The sequence below is a fragment of the Garra rufa genome, chromosome 1, assembly GCF_049309525.1.
Source record: "Garra rufa chromosome 1, GarRuf1.0, whole genome shotgun sequence".
Classification (NCBI taxonomy): domain Eukaryota; kingdom Metazoa; phylum Chordata; class Actinopteri; order Cypriniformes; family Cyprinidae; genus Garra; species Garra rufa.
In genome coordinates this window covers 82,847,424-82,870,989 of record NC_133361.1, presented here as the reverse complement: position 1 = coordinate 82,870,989, position 23,566 = coordinate 82,847,424, and the positions used below count along the sequence as shown (strand labels likewise).

Here is a 23,566-nt window from a genome sequence, read left to right as displayed (position 1 = left end):
AAGTGTAGCCTTCGCTCTATACAATCACCCACAATCCTATGCGCGCAGCTTTGCTATCTTGTTCAAAAATACAAAATGTTGGACGTTAGCGGAGTCGGAGCGACAACATGGCAATATGCTTTCAAATGTAAGTACATTTACAAATTACTTAAAAAACATTTTTGTATTGAACAGTACAGATAAACAGCCCGCCACAAGCAACGAAACATTCATGAAGGGGCAGCATAGCAAACACTCTATGTGAACTCTATCACATCTTTAAGCTACGGCCGCCACACGGCAGAGCTGGACCGGCACGACTGCAAGCTGAGGGCAACAACAAGAAGATGAACCTTCACCCGAACAGGGACTTGAACCCTGGACCCTCAGATCCAGGCTCTTGTGTTTTGTGCGCCCCTTACTTTTTATATAAGAACACTTTCTCCACAAGCCACCCAGCAGAATCTCACTTGCCACAGGAGCTACGGGACAAAGAGTGAGCGAAGGCCAAACCACCGTCGCAAAAAGCTAAAGGCAAAAGGGGGAATGCCCGACCGTAGAAGCTGGACGTCCCCGTCGCTCAACGACAAAGGGCTGCCATGACCCGGATTCGAGCATTCTTTTCTGACCGCTTAAATCTGGCACCGAGCGCCTGCGTTGGTGGTATTGTGGTGAGCATAGCTGCCTTCCAAGAAGTTGACCCGGGTTTGATTCCCGGCCAACGCACAGTTTTCGGCTGCGGTTGACCTCGAAGCAGAACTCCTTCTGTGACCTCTGTCTGCACCAAAAGCTTTTGGATGAGTCGTTCAACAGCAGCAAAGAACTAGGTCTCCTCTTTGGGGAATCTAACCCCGCTCTTCCACGTGACAGGGGGAGATACTGTCCACCATACTAACAAAGAGTTGCGCTTGCTGTTCTTCGCTCCCAGCACACGCGACTGCACCCAACTTGCCAAAACGAGCCCCTACTCCATGAAATACCAGATTGACCCGCCACGAGCTAAAGTCTCTCAATATCTTGAATGCTACACATTACAGTGGGTCATTATTTGGACCGCTTTATTTCATTTAATATTTTTTTTTGGCCTCTAATACGGGGGCATGAAAAAAGAGATGACATTACCTTGATCGGGTTTGTGAATACTGGGTGAGGGAAGGGACTTTCGTAACTTTTACTTCTCCCATTTGGAGTGAGGGGGGTGACGAAAATCATGTTGGCAGGTGTCGGCACCCTAGATTACCCTTGGTGAGCGTAGTGGTTTACGTCAGTGAGCGCACAGGTCCAAGGGCATAGAGACACATCTCGAGTTTCTTGTCATCAGCGCATAAATCTTTCGCCTTTTACTAAAGATTTCCATGGAGGGGAACCTTTGCGAGTGACCTGTATTTTTGGGGGCTCTGCTCACAGCAGAGCTACACTAGAGTGTCAAGAGCAGAGTCAATCTGGCCACCCGCCAGCGTGCAGTGGAACGAAGCACGCCTCGTCATGGTCTGTGTTTGCAGCCTTTGAGCTTCCAGCTTCGCAGCTACGAATTTCTTTAGCCAGCATGGAAAGACAGCGCTCTCTCGTCCATGACGGGAGAAAAACCCTGGACGGGCTCAAACAAAGATGGCCTTTAGCTCTTTTGGCCCTATCAGTGACTCGTGCGCTTCGAGCCTTCTTTGTTGACCCCGAAAGCCAGCCTCTGCTGCCTGCGTTGTTGGTATAGTTTAACTGGCACCGCACCCGTACGAAAAATGGAGGTGGCAGAAAGGAGCTCAGTGAACAAAAAGCCTGCCGTGACCCGGATTCGCTGCGGCCACAACGCAGAGTACTCTCCACTATACGATCACGGCGCCCCACTGGCTCACATCTGGTGGTGCCGGCCGTCCGAATTGAAAAAAAAAAGGACTAGCGGCGCTTTTTATTACTGTGGAGAGAGGGCACACAAATCCGTGCTAGGGACACGGAAGAAAAGGGCCCAGCCACTTCTCCTCAGCACCGGCGAAGAGCGTAGTAGGCAGGATTCGAACCTGCGCGGGGAGACCCCAATGGATTTCTAGTCCATCGCCTTAACCACTCGGCCACGACTACGGCGGCCCAGACGTTCTCTGTCCCGTTGTCAACCTCAAAGTTGGCTGAAAAAACAATGAACTGGCTACCGCTTTACTGAAATCGCCTAGCATAAAACTCCTAAAGGGGAAAACAGCCCACCACAAGCAACGAAACATTCATGAAGGGGCAGCATAGCAAACACTCTATGTGAACTCTATCACATCTTTAAGCGTACGCCGCCAAACGGCAGAGCTGGACCGGCACGACTGCAAGCTGAGGGCGACAACAAGAAGATGGCCCTTCGCCCGAACAGGGACTTGAACCCTGGACCCTCAGATTAAAAGTCTGATGCTCTACCGACTGAGCTATCCAGGCTCTTGTGTTTTGTGCGCCTCTTACTTTTTATATAAGAACACTTTCTCCACAAGCCGCCCAGCAGAAGCTCACTTGCCACAGGAGCTACGGGACAAAGGCCGCACGCAATTACGTCAGAGAGAGCGAAGGCCAAAGGCCTTGGAAGGCCCACCCGCCGTCGCAAAAAGCTAAAGGCAAAAGGGGGAATGCCCGACCGTAGTCGGCAGGGTTCGAACCTGCGCGGGAAGACCCCAATGGATTTCGAGTCCATCGCCTTAACCTCTCGGCCACGACTACGCCTGCATGTGGACCGCCTGCTCTCATCTCGAGGCGGGCAGCACAGGATGCCGCCGAGCTTCAGGCGCAAAATCCAACTGAAGGGTGAGTTGGCAAAAAGAAGCTGGACGTCCCCGTCGCTCAACGACAAAGGGCTGCCATGACCCGGATTCGAGCATTCTTTTCTGACCGCTTAAATCTGGCACCGAGCGCCTGCGTTGGTGGTATTGTGGTGAGCATAGCTGCCTTCCAAGAAGTTGACCCGGGTTTGATTCCCGGCCAACGCACAGTTTTCGGCTGCGGTTGACCTCGAAGCAGAACTCCTTCTGTGACCTCTGTCTGCACCAAAAGCTTTTGGATGAGTCGTTCAACAGCAGCAAAGAACTAGGTCTCCTCTTTGGGGAATCTAACCCCGGTCTTCCACGTGACAGGGGGAGATACTGTCCACCCTACTAACGAAGAGTTGCGCTTGCTGTTCTTCGCTCCCAGCACACGCGACTGCACCCAACTTGCCAAAACGAGCCCCTACTCCATGAAATACCAGATTGACCCGCCACGAGCTAAAGTCTCTCAATATCTTGAATGCTACACATTACAGTGGGTCATTATTTGGACCGCTTTATTTCATTTAATGTTTTTTTTGGCCTCTAATACGGGGGCATGAAAAAAGAGATGACATTACCTTGATCGGGTTTGTGAATACTGGGTGAGGGAAGGGACTTTCATAACTTTTACTTCTCTCATTTGGAGTGAGGGGGGTGACGAAAATCATGTTGGCAGGTGTCGGCACACTAGATTACCCTTGGTGAGCGTAGTGGTTTACCACAGTGAGCGCACAGGTCCAAGGGCATAGAGACACATCTCGAGTTTCTCGTCATCAGCGCATAAATCTTTCGCCTTTTACCAAAGATTTCCGTGGAGGGGAACCTTTGCGAGTGATCTGTATTTTTGGGGGCTCTGCTCACAGCAGAGCTACACTAGAGTGTCAAGAGCAGAGTCAATCTGGCCACCCGCCAGCGTGCAGTGGAACGAAGCGCGCCTCGTCATGGTCTGTGTTTGCAGCCTTTGCGCTTCCGGCTTCGCAGCTTCAAATTTCTTTAGCCAGCATGGAAAGACAGCGCTCTCTCGTCCATGACGCGAGAAAAACTCTGGACGGGCTCAAACAAAGATGGCTTTTAGCTCTTTTGGCCCTATCAGTGACTCGTGCGCTTCGAGCCTTGTTTGTTGACCCCGAAAGCCAGCCTCTGCTGCCTGCGTTGTTGGTATAGTTTAACTGGCACCGCACCCGTGCGAAAAATGGAGGTGGCAGAAAGGAGCTCAGTGAACAAAAAGCCTGCGTGACCCGGATTCGCTGCGGCCACAACACAGAGTACTCTCCACTATACGATCACGGCGCCCCACTGGCTCACATCTGGTGGTGCCGGCCGTCCGAATTGAAAAAAAAAGGACTAGCGGCGCTTTTTATTACTGTGGAGAGAGGGCACACAAATCCGTGCTAGGGACACGGAAGAAAAGGGCCCGGCCACTTCTCCTCAGCACCGGCGAAGAGCGTAGTCGGCAGGATTCGAACCGGCGCGGGGAGACCCCAATGGATTTCTAGTCCGTCGCCTTAACCACTCGGCCACGACTACGGCGGCCCAGACGTCCTCTGTCCCGTTGTCAACCTCAAAGTTGGCTGAAAAAACAATGAACTGGCTACCGCTTTACTGAAATCGCCTAGCATAAAACTCCTAAAGGGGAAAACAGCCCACCACAAGCAACGAAACATTCATGAAGGGGCAGCATAGCAAACACTCTATGTCAACTCTATCACATCTTTAAGCGTACGCCGCCACACGGGAGAGCTGGACCAGCACGACTGCAAGCTGAGGGCGACAACAAGAAGATGGCCCTTCGCCTGAACAGGGACAGGGACTTGAACCCTGGAGCCTCAGATTAAAAGTCTGATGCTCTACGGACTGAGCTATCCAGGCTCTTGTGTTTTGTGCGCCCCTTACTTTTTATATAAGAACACTTTCTCCACAAGCCGCCCAGCAGAAGCTCACTTGCCACAGGAGCTACGGGACAAAGGCCGCACGCAATTACGTCAGAGAGAGCGAAGGCCAAACCACCGTCGCTAAAAGCTAAAGGCAAAAGGGGAATGCCCGACCGTAGTCGGCAGGGTTCGAACCTGCGCGGGGAGACCCCAATGGATTTCAAGTCCATCGCCTTAACCTCTCGGCCACGACCACGCCTGCATGTGGACCGCCTGCTCTCGTCTCGAGGCGGGCAGCACAGGATGCCGCCGAGCTTCAGGCGCAAAATCCAACTGAAGGGTGAGTTGGCAAAAAGAAGCTGGACGTCCCCGTCGCTCAACGACAAAGGGCTGCCATGACCCGGATTCGAGCATTCTTATCTGACCGCTTAAATCTGGCACCAAGCGCCTGCGTTGGTGGTATTGTGGTCAGCATAGCTGCCTTCCAAGAAGTTGACCCGCGTTCGATTCCTGGCCAACGCACAGTTTTTGGCTGCGGTTGACCTCGAAGCAGAACTCCTTCTGTGACCTCTGTCTGCACCAAAAGCTTTTGGATGAGTCGTTCAACAGCAGCAAAGAACTAGGTCTCCTCGTTGGGGAATCTAACCCCGGTCTTCCACGTGACAGGGGGAGATACTGTCCACCATACTAACGAAGAGTTGCGCTTGCTGTTCTTCGCTCCCAGCACACGCGACTGCACCCAACTTGCCAAAACGAGCCCCTACTCCATGAAATACCAGATTGACCCGCCACGTGCTAAAGTCTCTCAATATCTTGAATGCTACACATTACAGTGGGTCATTATTTGGACCGCTTTATTTCATTTAATATTTTTTTGGCCTCTAATACGGGGGCATGAAAAAAGAGATGACATTACCTTGATCGGGTTTGTGAATACTGGGTGAGGGAAGGGACTTTCATAACTTTTACTTCTCCCATTTGGAGTGAGGGGGGTGACGAAAATCATGTTGGCAGGTGTCGGCAACCTAGATTACCCTTGGTGAGCGTAGTGGTTTACCACAGTGAGCGCACAGGTCCAAGGGCATAGAGACACATCTCGAGTTTCTCGTCATCAGCGCATAAATCTTTCGCCTTTTATTAAAGATTTCCGTGGAGGGGAACCTTTGCGAGTGACCTGTATTTTTGGGGGCTCTGCTCACAGCAGAGCTACACTAGAGTGTCAAGAGCAGAGTCAATCTGACCACCCGCCAGCGTGCAGTGGAACGAAGCGCGCCTCGTAATACCAGCATAATACCCAATCAAGATAAAACAGTGTTATACGCTCTTGTTCTCCCAGGAGATGGTTCAAACAAACGTACTCGGTTACTAACGTAACCTCGGTTCTCTCAGAGAGGGAACGAGTACTGCGTAAGTATCTTACGCTCGAGGAAAATCCTTTCCGCGAGATATATTGAAGCCAAAGAATTATCCTTAATTTTGTATTATTTGTATATACATATAACCCAATAGGATTTTTCCACAGACTTTAGGATTTTCGCGAAACATAAAGTCCTGTTGACACTAGCAGCGACTTCTGTCTTTTTCTGGTTTTGGAGTTCAATTGCCACAGTGGGCTCCCCAACTCCTTGGGACATGTTTCCACTTGTGCTTCGGTACTCTATAAATGGCTTAAGGAAGCCCATACCTCCAAGGTTTTACTGGACAAGCAGCTGAGCCACTTTTTCTTTCTTTTATTTTGTTTAACTCTCTTCTATATATATCACAAAGGTTTTTCCATTTTTTTTTGCATTCTTCAACTAAAAAAAGGGAAAAATAATATTCACACACACACAAACACAAGATAAATATTTCTGTTATTACCATTTATTGACAATTTTTGAACAAATGTAATGAGACTACATAGTATGTATTGTTTATATACATTTATATACATATACAGTATATGCAATGTATATAATGTATGTGTGTGTGTATTTATGCACTCTAAAATGTATACTGTATCCTATATTGCACTGAATACATGAATACATATAGCTTATTGTATTAATATAAAGTTTGTTTATGTACACAGTGCATTACTCCAGTATTAATTTAATTGCATTAATATATGTAGTATACATAATTAAATGCATTTTATACATTGTGTGAGTAGGAGTGTAAACGGTAGTGTTTCTATACAATTACATTTACATTACATTTACATTTAGGCTCAATCCCAATTCTACCCCTTACCCCTACACTTAGCCCTACCCCTCCGTTTGGCGCGTTCACGTGAAGGGGTAGGGGTGTCTCATTTCTCTTTTGGTTGGAGGGGTAGGGGTAAGGGGAAGGGCCAGATAGCCCTCCAAACGAAGATTTTTCAGGACCTCACTTCAAACGAAGGGCTAAGAGAAATTTTCAACATGGCTGCTCACTCGAGCAAGCAGACTCGTAAATATAAGTAATTTTTGCCTTTAATAAGGATTTTGATGACAATGTTTCATTATATGTATATTACCTTCAATCTTGTGTTTGTGTTTATGGTGTTGTTTTGTAAATAAACGTTTTCAAAAAAATCGCTAAAGTTTGCTAGCAGACAGCACTGATTGCACGATATTACAAAATATATTTTCATGTCATATACACTTGACTGCATGTTAGAAACATAAAAAAGACCAGTGGCACGGCAATTTGCAACAGTGGTGTAGTGGAGGGTGTACGCAGGAGCACGGTGTATACACACTTCCACTTTTTAAATCCCCTCTGATGCGCAATATTCAGTAGTGTCCTGCATTCGCCAAAATCATGGCAGTCCACCACATCCATTTTTACGATCAGAAATTTCTTAAACCAGTGAACCCCTGTAAACATTTTAGTCCAATGATCCAGAAAACGAACGCGTTCAAATAGAAAGTTGAAAACGAAATTCACAAATGAAGCATATATACTTCTCCCGGCACCACTACACTGGTTAGCAATTTGCCGCGCATGTGATAACGCATTGTTTGTTTTGCTTACGGCCACATGTGAATGAACGGTGCGTACACCGTACATTTGTACTTTTTGCAACAGGACAACATTTTGACATCTTGGAATGAGTGATAAACATCTGCGCATGTCCTCTGACGTAACATTAGGAACTAGCGACAACGTATGATGACGTATAACAGTGTTGTAGTGGTGTCCCATTTCTTAGGGGAAATATTTTAGCCCTTCCCCTTTACACTTTGTTTCAAGGGACAAGGGGAAGGGGCGAGGGGTAGGTGAAGGGGTAGAAAATAGAATTGGGATTGGGCCTTAATCATTTAACAGACGTTTTTATCCAAAGCAAGACAAGCAAGTTACAATTCATTTTAATGCAGTTAATATTATTTTTAATATGGTACGTTTATTTGCTATCTAATCATTTATGATTTTGTCTGTTGTCATACATTTAACACATTTTGGTTTTGATTTTTTAAGATCACTGCTGGAGCTGAAAGGAGAATGATCACATGAGCACTATCGTCTTCTTTTCTATTGGCTGTCGCTCCTGAAAGTCGCTCTTCATTTTGCGTCCTTCGTTTGAAAAATATCCTATACACAAGAAAGGATGCATAAGTGTAGCCTTCGCTCTTTACAATCACCCACAATCCTATGCGCACAGCTTTATTTAGGTATCTTATCGGAGTCGGAGCGCCAACGTGGCAATATGCTTTCAAATGTAAGTACATTTACAAATTACTTAAAAAACATTTTTGTATTAAACAGTACAGATTACTGTCAGTATTTTGTCCTGTCCTGTTCTGTTTTCCCAATGTTTTTCCCCTTCTGTTTCTAGTCCATATGGTTTAGTCCTTGTCTCCCCCTTTTGGTTTGTTCTTAGTTGGTTCAGTCTATGCCCATATTTGTATTTCCCCCTCGTCATCTCGTTTGTAACCACGCCTTGTTTTCTGTGTATTTTAGTCTGTGTCTGATCACTCCCAGCTGTCCGTCATTAACGTTACATGTTCTCAATTCTTGCTCCTGGTTTTGATTTGTTTGTTTGTAATTTCAGTATTTTTGTTAAATAAACTTTATATTACATTTAATCCGGTTCTCCTCCTCCATCTCCACTCCTCAACCCGCCTGACTATGACAATTACTACGGTATTGGTATTACAAATTACGTTATTGATGGCTAACTGAACTGGACCATCATGTCATTTCACAATTGTTAGCCTTCACCGGCATTTCTTTTGTAAATTACTAACTTAGTTAAGTTGTCCAAAGTAATTTAACGTTAATATTATACCATTCACAGCGTTATTCATAGCTTTCTCGTCTTTTTTAACAGGGACCAAGGAACAAACGGAGGCGGTCATTTGTCTCCGTGTAGAAAAAAAACAGCTGTTTACCGGGGAGAGAGACACCGCGGCGAACGGATATCGGTGAGAAGTAAATTATTTAATGTTCAGAAGTGATAGCTGTGTAATCTTCTTTTTATTTCTCCCCGTCATTCACATATAGGCTTATTTTGGAGAAGATGGGGCTCGAAGGGAGGGTTTCCCACGCCCAGGCCAAAAAAAAGTGGGACAATTTAAAAACCAAGTACAAAGTGGGAGACAAGTATGGAAATAATTGTTTATCCACATTTTAATGTAACTTGTGATTTTTGAAGTAAGCCTTGAATGTTAATCTGACAGACTTGGGCCTGCTTCCGGTAAGTATATGCAGTGTAGTGTACAATAGTACTAATACACTACCATTCAAAAGTTTGGGGTCAGTGAGAATTTCATTCATATATTTTTTTGGAGGAAAGAAATCAATACTGTACAAAACAAATGCTGTTCTTTTGAACTTCCTATTAATCAAAGAATCCTGGGGGGGGGGGAACTGTACAACTGACAGACAAACAACTGTTTTCAACATTGATAATCATAATGTTTCTTGAGCATCAAATCCTCACATTATACTGATTTGTGAAGGATCATGTGACACTGAAGACTGGTGATGCTGAAAATTCAGCTTTGATCACAGGAATAAATTACACTTTACTGTATATTCACATAGAAAACAGCTGATTTACACTGAAATAACAATTAATACTATAACAATGATTTTTGAAGTATTTTTAATCAAATAAGCGCAGCCATGGTTATCAGAAGAGAATTCTTTTAAAAACATTTAAAATCGTACTGACCCCAAAACGTTTGAACGGTAGTGTAAAGCATCACAACTTTTTGGTCTTCACTGTTTAGGAATGTAAGTGTCCTGTCACAGGTCAAGGGACAGAGGATGGCAAGGCGACAGCAGGAAATTGCCTTTTTTTTTTCTGCTGAACACAAAAGAAGATATTTTGAAAAATGTCTGGAACCAAACAGTTGATGGACCCCATGGACTTCAATAGTATTTTTCTTCCTACTATGCAAGTCAATGGGGTCCATCAACTGTTTGGTCACAGACATTTTTCAAAATATCTTCTTTTGTGTTCAGCAGAAAAAAGAAATTCATACAGGTTTGAAACAACTTGAGGGAGAGTAAATGATGACAGAAGTTTGGAGTGAACTATCCCTTTAATGTACTTTTTTGGTCAGTTAAGACCATAACACAGTACATCACTGGTACATTAAGCATATTTCATTTACCTTCTTGACTATGGGTATTTACCAATGGTGGGGTTGTATGTACTTGGATGTAAGCACAGCAGGTCATAGTCCACACTTAATTATTCACCTGACAAAAATAGTCATGGTCAAGAGGTGCCTCGTGGAGTGCAGACACCTCGTTGGTCAGCGACACCCGCCAAGGAGCTCCATTCCGGCTCTCCCCACCATTAAGCTCCACAGGTGGCTGGTTGTTCTCCTCCACAACCTCTTCCAGCACATCCCTGACACCAACACAAATGTTGTGTAAAATTACACAAGCCGTCAACACCTATGCGCAAGGCAGAGCAAAACAAGACTGTTGAGTTATGAAAAAACATGAACACATACAGTAAGGTAGTGTGACTATCATTAATAGGGATGCACCGAAATGAAAATTCTGGGCCGAAAACGAAACCGAAAATTTTGGATGCACTTGGCCGAAAACCGATACCGAAACCGAAAATGGCTTCATTAAAAAACATGTTTAAAATATTTTCTTTTTGTTTGTATTAAAAAAACTACAAATTAATTAAGCAATCAAACTTTTATTGATAATAAATAACAGTAATAAGGCTGTTTAACAATAACAAAACTAAATAAAATTTCTTTCTGTAACAAAATTGTGCAAAAAAAAAAAAATGCTAGCTGCTTTTTTACTTCAATTTTAAATTACTGTACCAAACAACAGTGCACAAACAGAAGAAAAATAAATAAATCCAACCTCTTACTGTAAACAACATAACTATACACACTAAATTGGTCTGCTTTTAATTTAAGCAAAAGAAGCAGGTTTATCTTTATGAACAAGTTTTTCAGTTTTCTGGTTGAAGACACAGTTCCTCTTCTCATGAAGAACATACTGCACTGAATAAAATCACTCAGTCTGTGCTAGCTTTTAGTGCCTTTACGAATTGTGCAAAATATTACCTGCATTAAACTTTTTACTTCAATTTTAAATTACTGTGCAATAACAGAATAAATAAATCAAACCTTTAACTGTAAACAACATCAAATTAGGCTGCTTTTATTTTAGCAAAAGTGGCAGATTTCTCTTTATGAACAAAAGTTGTTCAGCTTTCTGGCAGGAGAGACGATTTCTCTTCTCATCAAGAACATGAGATGCTGCACTGAATAATCTCTCACTGTCTGTGCTGGTGCTTGGGGCAGATAAGTACTTGCGCGCAGTCCATGCAAGCAAAGGAAAGCGATCTTTGTTCGCGCGCCAGTAGTCAAGTGGATTGTCACTTCTGCCAATGGGTAGTTCAGCTAGATAGGTTGCTACTTGTTGTGAGGCTGCGCTTGCTCTTACACCGCTGTGGGTTGGGACGCTTTCCTGTAAAATTTCGTCAAACATATCAGAAAGCGAAGGAATGTGCGCCTCATCACTTGTACGTGACCGTTTCTCAGGCACAGTTTGCTCTGTTCTCCCCGTCGCGGCTTGTGCTTCACCAGAGGTTTCAAGAGCCGTGAGCTCTGTTTGCACCATTTCGCGTACATCCTGCCTTTTCTCATCGTCAAAGTAATGGTCTTTAAAGCGTGGATCTAATATTGTTGTAATATTGTTATTCCGTAAAGAGGGTTTGACTCAATGTCTTGGAAGCGTTTGTTAACAGCCTCCAGTAGAGTTTTTTTTAGCTGTTTTTACGCCATGATCTGTTTCCGCCTCTTTTCCAAGCAGGCGCTTCAGTGCTGCGATCAGTGGAATAACTTCAGCAACAGACGCTTGAGCTGAGCTTATTTCCTTGGTTAACTGTTCGAACGGGGCGAGAAGAGAGAGACAATGTTTTCCACCAACATCTACTGATGTGCACTCAAAGTTGCTGGCAGGTCGTGATCTGTCACGTATGCAGCTAAAACCCGCTTCTGTTCAAGTAATCCTTGCAACATATAGTATGTACTGTTCCAGCGAGTGGCCACATCTTGCTGTAGTCGTTTTGTTGGCATCCCAAACTGTTTTTGCAAATCTTGTAGTCTGGAATAAGCAAGCGGAGAATGCTTAAAATGTCCCACAATTTTTCTCCCAGTTGCTGTGATTTCTGATATGCTGCGCTGACTAAGCACTCCCTCATTCACAGCCAACTGCAGCGTGTGTGCCATACAAGGTATGCTCTTTAATCCACTGTCATCCATAGCCTTTATCATGTTCCGTGCATTATCTCTCACAATCACATGCACTTTAGACTTGTCTATGTTCCAAGTTTCAAACATGTTAGCCAAAGCATCGGATATTGCTGCTGCAGTGTGTGAGCCGACAAACTCCTGTGCATGAAGCAGAATGTTTTGCAATTTAAACTCCGCGTTTATCCACTGCGCTGTCAAACTGAGCATGCTAGTTGGACAAACGTCAGAGCTCCATATGTCTGTGGTAAAACTTAGAGCAGAGATATCTGTGGTCATGAGCTCATGAACATGTTTTGCAACACGGTCATACATTTCAGGTAGAGAGGTCTCTGCAAAATACCGTCTGCTTGGCAGTGTGTAACGCGGCTCAATGTGGTGTATTAGCCTACGAAATCCGATGTCCTCCACGACTGAAAACGGCTGGTCATCTAAAGCAATGAATTCCATTACTTTCTCTGTTATGTCACGTGCTTTAGCACTGTCATTTGCAAATTTCTTAATTTTTTCGAAAACTGTGGCAACCGAGGGTGTTGGTGTGCTAGTTGGCTTAGTTTTAACCAACGTTGTTTGACGGTATTCCTCAAATTCAATTGTGTGTCTTGACTTAAGGTGGTGTATTAAACCTGTAGTCGAAAATATCTTTGCTGTCGAACCCCCTCTTGAAACTTTTGCAGAGCAAATGTTGCATATTGCAACTTTGCTGTCCTCATCTGAAACTTTGAAGTGCTTCCAAACCGCCGACATACTCCGTGTTTGATGCGTAATGACAGCGCGAACGAGACGGGAGGATGGGAGAGGCGTGGCAACAATTTCGGCTTTTATTTTCGGCGCTTTCTTACGTTTCGGCCGAAACCGATAATGCTATTTCGGCCGAAAATTTCGGCGGCCAAAATTTCGGTGCATCCCTAATCATTAACTGTCATTTTGAGTAGGATACTATGATTTGCTTAAGAAATCCACTACAGAAGTATTGCAATGATGTATTACCTTAGGGACAAACAGTGTATGTACTTCAAGTGCTTCTAAAAAGATGCACCTGAAGCGGGTTTTCATCATTCCAAATGCACACTCAATGATTGTGCGACCTTTGGAATGATGGTAGTTGAACCTTTGCTCTGCCATGCCTCTCACTGGCCTCTTATATGGTGTGATAAGGGCCAGGGGTTCCTGTAGACATGGGTAGCCACCGTCAGCTAGGAGAAAATACCCAGGCGGAGGGTAAGTCCCCCTAGTGTAGATGGGGCTGTTCTTGATAATGCGTGCATCATGCACACTTCCTGGGTAACCCACAAAGATGTCAATAAAGCGGCCCTGATGGTCACAGACTGCCTGGAGCACCACTTAAGGGAAAAGCTTTCTGTTGTTGTAATCGTGACCATCAGGGCCGCCGGGACATTTTATTCTAATGTGGCAGCCGTCTACTGCCCCTGCTGCCTTGCCAAATGCTTGGTGATTAGCCAATCGAGCAAAACCATCCCCAACCACTTGGAGCTCCTCCTGTGTGCGAGGGAAGTGGACAAATTGGGGGAGCACAGCCACCACCTCATCTGCCATCTTGTGGACAACTCTGTGCACTGTGGGAAGAGGCACGCTAAAGACCCTGGAGACAACTCTGTTGGCTGAATCGGTTGCCAGCCAGAACAGGAACACGAGTGTCTCCAGGGTCGGGCCCCACCATCAGCTGCTGCATGGCCTCTCTGCCCAGCCTGAAGTATGGCCGAGTGTCCTCCCCTCCATAGTACCGCTGCAGTACTGACACTGTGGCATTGATGGCACAGTAGTGCCGAGCCTGTACAACATGTAGAAGAGAGGAAGGTTTAAGTATAATTTCAGTTTTGCCATTTATTTAATGTTTATTAATCTATTAAACATATCGGCTCAACTGATTTCCAGGGGGGACTTGTTTGTGAGATAGGACAAGTCTTTAACAAATAGTTGTTAAATTATAAATATTTTTCAAATATCAAATATTATTACAATGGCTTGGTTGAATTCAGGTCTGTTATTTCTTGATAACAGACCACCGTGAAGTATACGGCACACTGTTGCCATGAAAAACAGAGCGTTGCTATGGTCGCAGTTCTGTTCACTCAGGCAATATAATCGTTTTTAAATCAATAAACTCCTTTTTAATCATATTGATTCTTTGACTGTCAAGTGTGTTTAAACAGTGCGGGTCAATTTGACATAATGGATGTAATTATTTTTAAATGAATGATAAGAGCGTTAACGTTACTTACCATCCCACGAAATTTTAAAATTAAATTAAATTTCCCACAACAAATTTAAATTCTCCTCCTTCGAGCCTGACGCCGATGCTGCCTCACCATCTCCATTTCCATATCAGAAAAAATGCTGTACAGCAACCAAACCAGTAATGGTTGCACTTCCATTTTTCAGCGCCGAAAGCGGACCTTTTCACTCACGTAATGACGCAATAACGTGCACTTGCTAGCCTGTTCCATTTACTTGTTCTCCGAATGCTTAAGAGGAGCCTCGCCTAGCCTCTGAAGGAAGTGATTTGGAAGGACCAGTCCTGCCAAGGACGTATCCTTGACATTGAGAAACACCTGTTGCTTGATAACATCATAAATCCAAGATGGCTGACAGCGGATGGATAGCCATGTGCTAAATGCCCAGACATATCTGTGAAAAACTTATAGAAGGAGGTCAATTGAGATAAAAAATATATTAGCGTGTACAGTAAAGTATGATGAACATGTTAGTATTTTATTAACTAAAATTCTGAGTAAAATTATTTTTTTTATTCACCAAAAACCAACTGTCCACGTATGTGGACGTTATGCAACAGGAGTCAGATTGCATAAAGTCTCATTTCTGTAATCTGCTAGTATGTATATTCTATTTTTTTAAAGATGTTATGAATTGTGTGATATTTTAATAAAACAGATATTTAACAAATATAACAACATAAATAGCAATTTAAATTAATTATTATAGCATTAAATGGCAACTTAACACATACATATGGAGACAAATTTGTATTTTGCCTTCAAACAGGAGCAACACAGGTCAAGGTCAAGAATAATAGAGAATATTCCAGAGAACAGTGGAAGTTAGATAAGGGCGAAATTATAAGTTGTTACAATAAACAGTGAATGTTTTCCATGATTTGCCCATTTTGCTAATAGGTTTCCACATATATAACTACTGTTGTTGTTTCTACAATATGTGTTTTATTGTTATTATTTAGTAATATTATTGTTTTTAATAACTGAGCTGATGTAAACAGCATAGCATGCCATTAAAACTAAATATTCAATATTGTCAGCTGTGGTTTTATGTCCAATTTCATGGTGTCCACATACGTGGACAGTTAAATAATTAAAAAATGTGTTTTGTAAAAATTAAAAAGGATTTCAATTTAGCATCATATTAAAGTAATGAAAAGAATCATAAAAAATTTAATAATTTTTTTTATAATTCATGCATGAAAGGGTTAAAATCTCCTTAAAAATGTCTCTCGTAATTATCAATTATTTTATATGTGTTTAATTTTATATTCTCAAAGTTGTTGCGATTCCACATTTTCATAGTTAGATTTATTTTCAGTGGCTGGTGTAATTGTTAAATGTGGTACGTGGCTCCTTTTAGTGTTGTGTACCGGTTCCGCCTTTTGAGGAGAGGCGAGTTGCACTGACGCTGTGTCTAAAAAGTATTATATGAGTTTTGTTTATCGTAACAAATTTAATTTTGTTCTAAAAAGCACTTTACTCTTATTTGAACATTAATGAAGTTTGTGTGGATAATATGAAGCATGTATTTTTAAAGAAAGTTCATGAGTTCATAAGCATTAGTGTGCAAGCTTCCTGGTTAAAATAATTCCTTTAACTGATAGATTGATGTAACAAATGTCATGAAAGACGGCCACAGATTCAAGCTTGTTTTAATTTATTTTATTCATGCAGGTATGTTCTCATTCCTGCTTCTGTTAATAAGTATAATGTTGTATTTTGTAAATGAAATATGTTAAACACTATTCATTACTATTCCATTCACGCTGACAAATGATGCTTTACAGCTTGGTATTTAAAAGCGACAAATATGTTTGACCATATTTCTGCAAATTTGAGCTCAACTGTCACGATTAGGGGTGTAACGGTTCACGGGGATGTACTGAACCGTTTCGGTACGGCCTGTTCGGTTCGGTCCACTTGCGTACCGTTTCGGTATATTTTTTTTTCATTAAATAATATACATTTATTATTAGCGTGATATTAAGCGCAGCGGAACAATGTTCCTAGGCGAGTTTCCGCACGGACGCTATTGAGTGACGAACAGTAAAACTCGCGCTTTGGTTAAGGTGCGTCAAAGAACAAATACTGACATGTAGGGTATTCTATACTCTTTGGATGCGTTCCGATCGACAGGGTCCCTACGCAGTGTTCACTGCTCCCTTCACTGGCCTTCGCTGAAAATAATCGCTCATTTGGAATGCCCCTGAACGTCATCAAAGCAAATTAACGGCAGCGTCACGCAGATTATGATTTAACATAAATAAATATTGTAATTTATTTTACTTTCAACTTTAAATACATATAAAATACTTATAAACGTATGTATCTAAAAAAATATAGTCCAAATGTATATGTTTAGACCGTTAACACATTAACAGATTTTTGTGGTCTTATTTCACGCACTTTTTTTCCCCACACACAGCCTATATTTAACTATCCTGTGATAACATTAAATAAAACAAGACAGAGATTCAACTTGCCAGTTTTACTTTCATTCATAAAATACAATATGCAAATGTAACATGAATCGCCATAACCATTCATAAACAATCTAATTTGTATAATAACAACATTTATTGCAACCGCTTCATTTCAGAGCCTTAAAAAAATATTATGTAAAATATCACCCAAATGTGTCGCTTTTATTTATTTTATGCAAGAATTCTATTGTATATTGGCAGCTTTTCAAAATAAAGATTTTGTAAGTTCTTATTTTTTTGTACCGAAAATGAACCGACCCGAGCTCTCCAAGACACTGTACCGAACCGAATACGATTTTAGCGTACCGTTACACCCCTAGTCACGATGAAACTCAACACTCGTATTACAGTGTGTTCACGTGAAGCGTTGCCTAAAAAAGAATTGTGGATCCGTCGGCGGCGCTTCACTGGCTGAGAATTTTTCAACTTCTGCCGTGAGCAACGCCAGTGAAGCACCGCCGACGGAAGCGTCAGCCAATCAGGATCGCTCTACGCAAATACAGTAGCCAGGCGGCAGCCAATCACGTTCATCCTGTTCAAGAGCAGCAAACTGAGGATAAATTTTAAAATGGAGGAGAAAGTCATTATTGCGGTGGGCAATCACCCAGTCCTTTATGACCAATTGCTTTTTATGTATTCATACCAGTTTTCCCATCCTGCCTTGCACAGCGCGATTTTATTCACGCTGCTAGTCAGTCTGGAAACCATGGACCTAATTTTCACCTCAGATAGGGAACCAATCACAGAACGGGGAGGGAGCAGCAAGACGATGACGCCTTCTATGCGACTCACCGAAGCAGTTTGTTAATAACTATGGATCCAGCATGGCAGCAGACGCGAAGTTATCTTTCGATGCAGCCTTACACTGTGTCTACTCCGGACGCGACGCGACAAATGACATTAGAACCTATTATGCTGTCTACACTGGATGCGGCGCGACACGGCAAATCCCCGACAGTAATCTGCTGCCGCGTTCTATTTATGACGTGCCCACACAAAGTTTAAATGATTTGCAACGGTCGCCTTGTCGCGTCCAGTGTAGACAGACTTTAGCTGTTGTGGCGCGGCAACTGTCGCGTCCGGTGTAGACACGGTGTATAGTGTTCTAAGTAGTTTAGAACGCAAGTTTATTTTGAAAATAGAGCAACTTTTGGCGTTCGCTCTACATACGCCATCCGGTATAATTGAAAAGATTGGCTATGAGCTACGCACAAGCACATTTGATAGACATTCGTATCGCCCAATAAACGGCTCTGGGCATTCGTAAACCACGCCTCAAATACGAGAAAATAAACATGTGGTTCCCAGACCACGAATCACGACGAAGTCATAACGTGGTCTGGCGTTAACCAGGCTAAACGGAGAGACCAGGCGTGGAAGGAGGCGGCAGAGGACGTTGGTGAATCTAGTGTGTATTGGACCCGTGAATGACAACTACCAAGAATAGAATGTACCGCCAAGAATAGTGTGCCATCAGAAATTTAGGTTAAATTTCATATAAAAATTTTAAACATGATCAGAGTGGTGGGTGATTTTTTACTATTTATTATATATAATAAATATACAAATATATACAGGGTTTTTATATTATTAACGTTATTAAACTTTTCTTTTCCCCAATATTCATATTTATTTCATAACTACACTTTTTATAAATAATTGACAAACACGTGAATATGAAGGAACTGTTTATTTCTCTTTTTTGCATCTCAGAGGACATATGCAAGACCAGGTGGAAGTCTTTGAGAGACATAAAAAACAAAGAAAGGGAAATGAGAAGGAGTGGAGCAGGGTCCTCGGTCACACAGCCATGGTGATTTATGGCCGTGATGGGGTTTCTCATGCCATTTATCACTGATAGGGAGGCATAAACACTGTGTCCAAATTCAGGGTCTGCATCCTTCAGAGGACTCATTTGAAGGATGTTACGTCACAGCGCTGCGACAAAGGCTGTCCAAATTCGTAGGATCCTTCAAATGCGGCCCACAAATACGTCCTCCTTTTCCCCGAATTGGAAGGATGGGTCTGGTGGATCCTTTCCCGTCCTACCTATCCCATAATTCCTTTCAGCAGAGTGTAATGGCGGACGAAGCGAGCGGTAGCGGAGCGGGAGAGGAGTATGCTTTTCGATATAAGTTTTTTAAAAACTGGCATTTCAAAAAATTATTTTTTTTACAGAGGTTGTCTAGTTAGGCCTTTGGATTTAGCGTTAAGCATTTTTTTTACATTTGTATGTTTATATGTTAAAAAAAACTTTCAAAAACTAGCTTTTTTCTCATTGCCTGAATATCCCCTTACACACAGCTCACTTCTTGTTAGTGATTGAAGCTGTTTTTAACGCTTTTAGGGACGAGAGAGAGCAGACTGAACAGTTTATAAAGCTCCAGGGAGACAACGACGAGCTCTTCACCAGAGCAAAGAACTCTGGCACTGTGGGATGGAGGTACAGGAATAAATCTATTTAGAAATCCCATTGTAATATCAAGGCAGTTTTGTTTCTTTTGTTTTGTGCAGTACAGATAACTTTACTGCAGTCATTAAACAGCTGAAATATTTTCCTTCTTGTTTTGTCCTGTCGTAGAATAATACGGTACAGTATTGTTCCACAATTGTCGTTTTGATATCTGTGATTAGCACAATTACAATATTTTCTCTTTTTCTCCTACATGAGGATAGTTCTGGAGAAGAAGTCTTGTAAAGTGACACCAGCCCAAGCAAAGAAAAAGTGGGACAATTTAAAAAAGAAATATAAAGTATGTCCATATATAGAAAAGAATATTTTTGTTAGTAACAGTTTAGATTTTTACTGGTGTTTAGGAATGCAAGTTTCCAGGGTCAGGAGAGGGAGTGAGTGGGAAGCCCACTGCTGCTACTTGCCCCTGGTTTGTCCAAATGGATGAGGTTATACAATTATACAATTTTTATACCTATTATTATATCTGCTGTCCTTTCTGACAAATAGTTTGGTTCAACCTAATTTAAATAGCTGTATTTTAATTTTTTGTGAAAGCTATTTAGATTAGGTTGAATCAAACTATTTGACAGAGGACAGCGTATTTAATAATAGGTGTAAAAATTGCTTTTAAAAATTTGCCAATGGGTAATCAACACCTAATTTGATTTCTTTTTTTTTTTTTGCAAATATCACTGGTGTCAAACTCAAGTTCCTGGAGGGCCACCGCCCTACAGAGTTAGTTCCAATTCTGCTTCAACCTATTTTTTTACAGTCTATGGCTTCAACACGCACACCTGCAGTTTTCAAATAAGCCTAAAGGACTTGATTAGCTGATCAGGTGTGTTTAATTAGGGTTGAAGGAGCTAAACTCTGCAGGGCTGTGGCCCTCCAGGAGTTTGTCATGTCAATTTTAAGTGTGATGTTTAAAACAAAAAAACAACACTTTAAGAAAATAGTGTGTGTACTTCTCTATATAAGTATTATATCAATATAAAATTAACTGTTATAATGAGTTAATGTTATTTTAATTAATTACTCTCTATTATTCCGTATACAACCTTTAAGAGTAACATTTTCTACAAACGGTTGTATAAGTAATTAAGAATTAAATGATCATTAGCCTAAGCCTGATGCATTTTATCACCTCCCTGCCAAATGTTAACATGGTAGCATTAAGATCAGAGCAACATTAAGCATTTGTTTATGGTAGGGAATGGTGATACAATGCATCAGACTTAGGTTAATGATTATTTAATTGACATTTATGGAAAGCATAGAAAAACACTTAAAGCAAAATGTATTAAACACTTTTTATTATTAATTAAAAGGAACAATTCCTGAATGGAATAAAAAAACTAATAAAAAAAATGTAACAATAAGTGATAAAAACAATTAATAAAAAATTGAACTATTAAAAAACAAAACAAAGTCAAACTTCTTCAAACATTCCCTCAAACATCTCCCCCAGTGGTTCAATGCTCTGAACAGTTTTGTTTCGGTGAGTTATGGAAAGTTTTATTGGCAGGTCATCAGCAGCGATGTCGAGGGCCAGTGCTGCCGGGACTGTGTACTCCTCATATGTGTCAGACAGCAGAACTGTGGCACCTCCGTCTCCCTCCAACACCCCGATGAAGGTGAGCTCCACCTCTACTGGCTCAGCTACAGTCTTCTGAAATATAATAACATGAACGGAAGTCTCAGCAAAGGAATGTCATTACATGAACACTATTAATGTGAGTTGACCACATGATCTAGAAAGAAAAATGATTCTGAAGAATATATTATTTATCTTTGTTAATTTCAACATTAACTAAAACGTTATGAAATGGAAAGTTTTGGAACTGTTGTATTTTATTAACTAACATTATGTGTAACAGATTGACAAGTTCTGTACTTGGTCAATGCATTGATATTAACTAATAGTGCCTAATTCTAAAGTGTTAGCAATATAAGTTATTACCAGTGAATATACACTTGGTACACACTCAGGAGTGTAGGAAGACGCAGAAAGATCAATTAGAGAATAATTAGGTTACATGATGCATAATGTTGTGTACCTCCACAGCTGAATGGCTGGATGAGTTCAGCTTGGGAGAAGGTTTGAGGCACGAAATCTCAATGTGATCTCCCAGGCTGAGCTCCACCAGGGCCCCGTCACGCCACAGGGACACCTCCATCACCACCTGGCCACACCATGGGGACCTCTCCATCAGCCACTCGGGTCATCCTGGGGACCTGCAACTGCATGATCACAAGGGTAGGATTGTTAATGCAATGCAAGTGAATACAGTTACTAGTGCTTAGACATAATCAAAATAACATTGGCTGTGAATCTGATTAAAATGCGTCTTTAAACAAAACATTACCTTAATTCAACCTGTATTAAAACCTTAATCAGTTAATCGCACAAAAATGCAATGAAATGATTGCAGAGAATATCTTAATATTAATAAAAAATAACGTATTTGTGGCTATAGAAATACAGTTTGGGAGAGGCACTCTTTAAAAAAAAAAAAGTTGAATTTATTAAATAATGTTGGTAAATTTGCTCACTTTTTTAAATTTCTCCCTTCAGCGAGATGAACCCTCCCCTTGTGAATAGGTCCTGCTCTTCCCCAGACAGCAGGGCAGTTGGTGGATTCAGGTTTTGTATGACGCTATTTTAATTTCATTTTTGGACACCTCGTATGACTGAGGGTTTGTCCGATTGTCCACACAGGTGATCCGGGTGGGTGTAGGCCTGCTGTATGATGAACTTGCCTGTGATATTGCTCTTTTAGTCAGGCAGCACACCAGCAGGGAGAGAATATGAACTCGCAGGAACAATTCTTCTTAGAAGTCGGCTCGAGCATGTAGAGGCTCTGAAAGCGAAAATCTGACTGACTGGCTGGCTGCATGCCGCCCTCTTATATACCCGTATGTACTCGGGAGTGGCTTGGCATGCAAATGCTCCTCGCCAATTTTCATTGGCCTTTTGAATAAGGCTCAGAGATGATTGGTCTCTCAGGCGATTCCCAATGTAACGTCTCCGTTCCCTCCTTCAGGGAACGAGGGTTACCATCGTAACCTAGACGTTCCCTGACCTGAACCATGTAGAAAATGAGCGGGGTACAGCCGTGATGTTGACCTTCTTCCGTCTAGAAGACCTGATCGAGAGGCTGATGCTATTGTTTCAATGGTGTTTCGATTTGAGAGACCAGCAACAATTTGATCTGCTGCCTGTATCGTTCATTAACCAAATAACTGAAAGCAGTGCACGTCCTGAAGTCTCCCTGAACTGCTATGAGCTCGAACGTGATGTACAACAATCTGTCTCTGCTCTGTCAAACAGTGAACAATGCAGGTCTGCTGAAGTCTCACAACAGTGTGTCCAAGATCCGGTTCAACAACCATCTGAGACTACCGTTAATAGAGCCACGTCAAATAATGATCAAGCCCACTTGACATATCAAGACAAAATGGACCTTATAACTTCTGTCACTCAGAATCAAGACAGTAACACAATTTTGTCATTCAGTGAACTTTCTCACGGCATGCTGCAGGATCAGTTGCCATTGTCGGCTCCAAATCAAAATTATTCACAATCCACAAACAAGCAGACAGAAAAACTGAACAAGACTCAGAAGCGGAAGGCTTACAAAAAATTGCAGAAAAAAATGGTTCAGAGGCAAGGTGTATCTGACAAAAGACAGGCTGTACGTAAACTCTATGATTATAAAAGAAGCAGTGAATACAGGGAAAGAAATAAACAAGCCATGAAGAACAAGTATTGGAACAGTATGTTTTACAGGGAAGAACACAGACAAGCAATGAAAAACAAATATAGAAATATTAATGAATACAGAGAGAAAAGAAAGGCTTATGTAATTAGCAAGTACAGAAATAATGAACAATACAGAGAGGAAAAAAAGACCTACACAACCAACAAGTACAAAAATAATGAACAATACAGAGAGGAAAAAAAGACCTACACAACCAACAAGTACAAAAATAATGACCAATACAGAGAGGAAAAAAAGACCTACACAACCAACAAGTACAAAAATAAT

At 42.0% G+C, this 23,566-nt stretch overlaps 1 protein-coding gene and 7 non-coding genes across 8 annotated transcripts in view; 4 read left to right on the top strand and 4 right to left on the bottom strand.

Annotated features, from left to right (window-relative positions):
* LOC141339661 (uncharacterized) overlaps positions 1-23,566 on the top strand; it is a 353,139-nt gene that overhangs the window by 172,458 nt on the left and 157,115 nt on the right. The gene's annotated exons all lie outside the window — the stretch shown is intronic.
* On the top strand, positions 1,279-1,393 carry LOC141291083 (U5 spliceosomal RNA). Its single transcript, XR_012340276.1, has one exon. It is a non-coding gene; the product is annotated as a U5 spliceosomal RNA (small nuclear RNA).
* trnas-aga (transfer RNA serine (anticodon AGA)) lies at positions 1,971-2,052 on the bottom strand. The gene has a single exon. It is a non-coding gene; the product is annotated as a tRNA-Ser (tRNA).
* Positions 2,316-2,388, bottom strand: trnak-uuu (transfer RNA lysine (anticodon UUU)). The gene has a single exon. It is a non-coding gene; the product is annotated as a tRNA-Lys (tRNA).
* Positions 2,583-2,664, bottom strand: trnas-cga (transfer RNA serine (anticodon CGA)). Its single transcript has one exon. It is a non-coding gene; the product is annotated as a tRNA-Ser (tRNA).
* On the top strand, positions 3,503-3,617 carry LOC141289006 (U5 spliceosomal RNA). Its single transcript, XR_012339785.1, has one exon. It is a non-coding gene; the product is annotated as a U5 spliceosomal RNA (small nuclear RNA).
* On the bottom strand, positions 4,793-4,874 carry trnas-uga (transfer RNA serine (anticodon UGA)). Its single transcript has one exon. It is a non-coding gene; the product is annotated as a tRNA-Ser (tRNA).
* Positions 5,712-5,826, top strand: LOC141291056 (U5 spliceosomal RNA). The gene has a single exon (XR_012340272.1). It is a non-coding gene; the product is annotated as a U5 spliceosomal RNA (small nuclear RNA).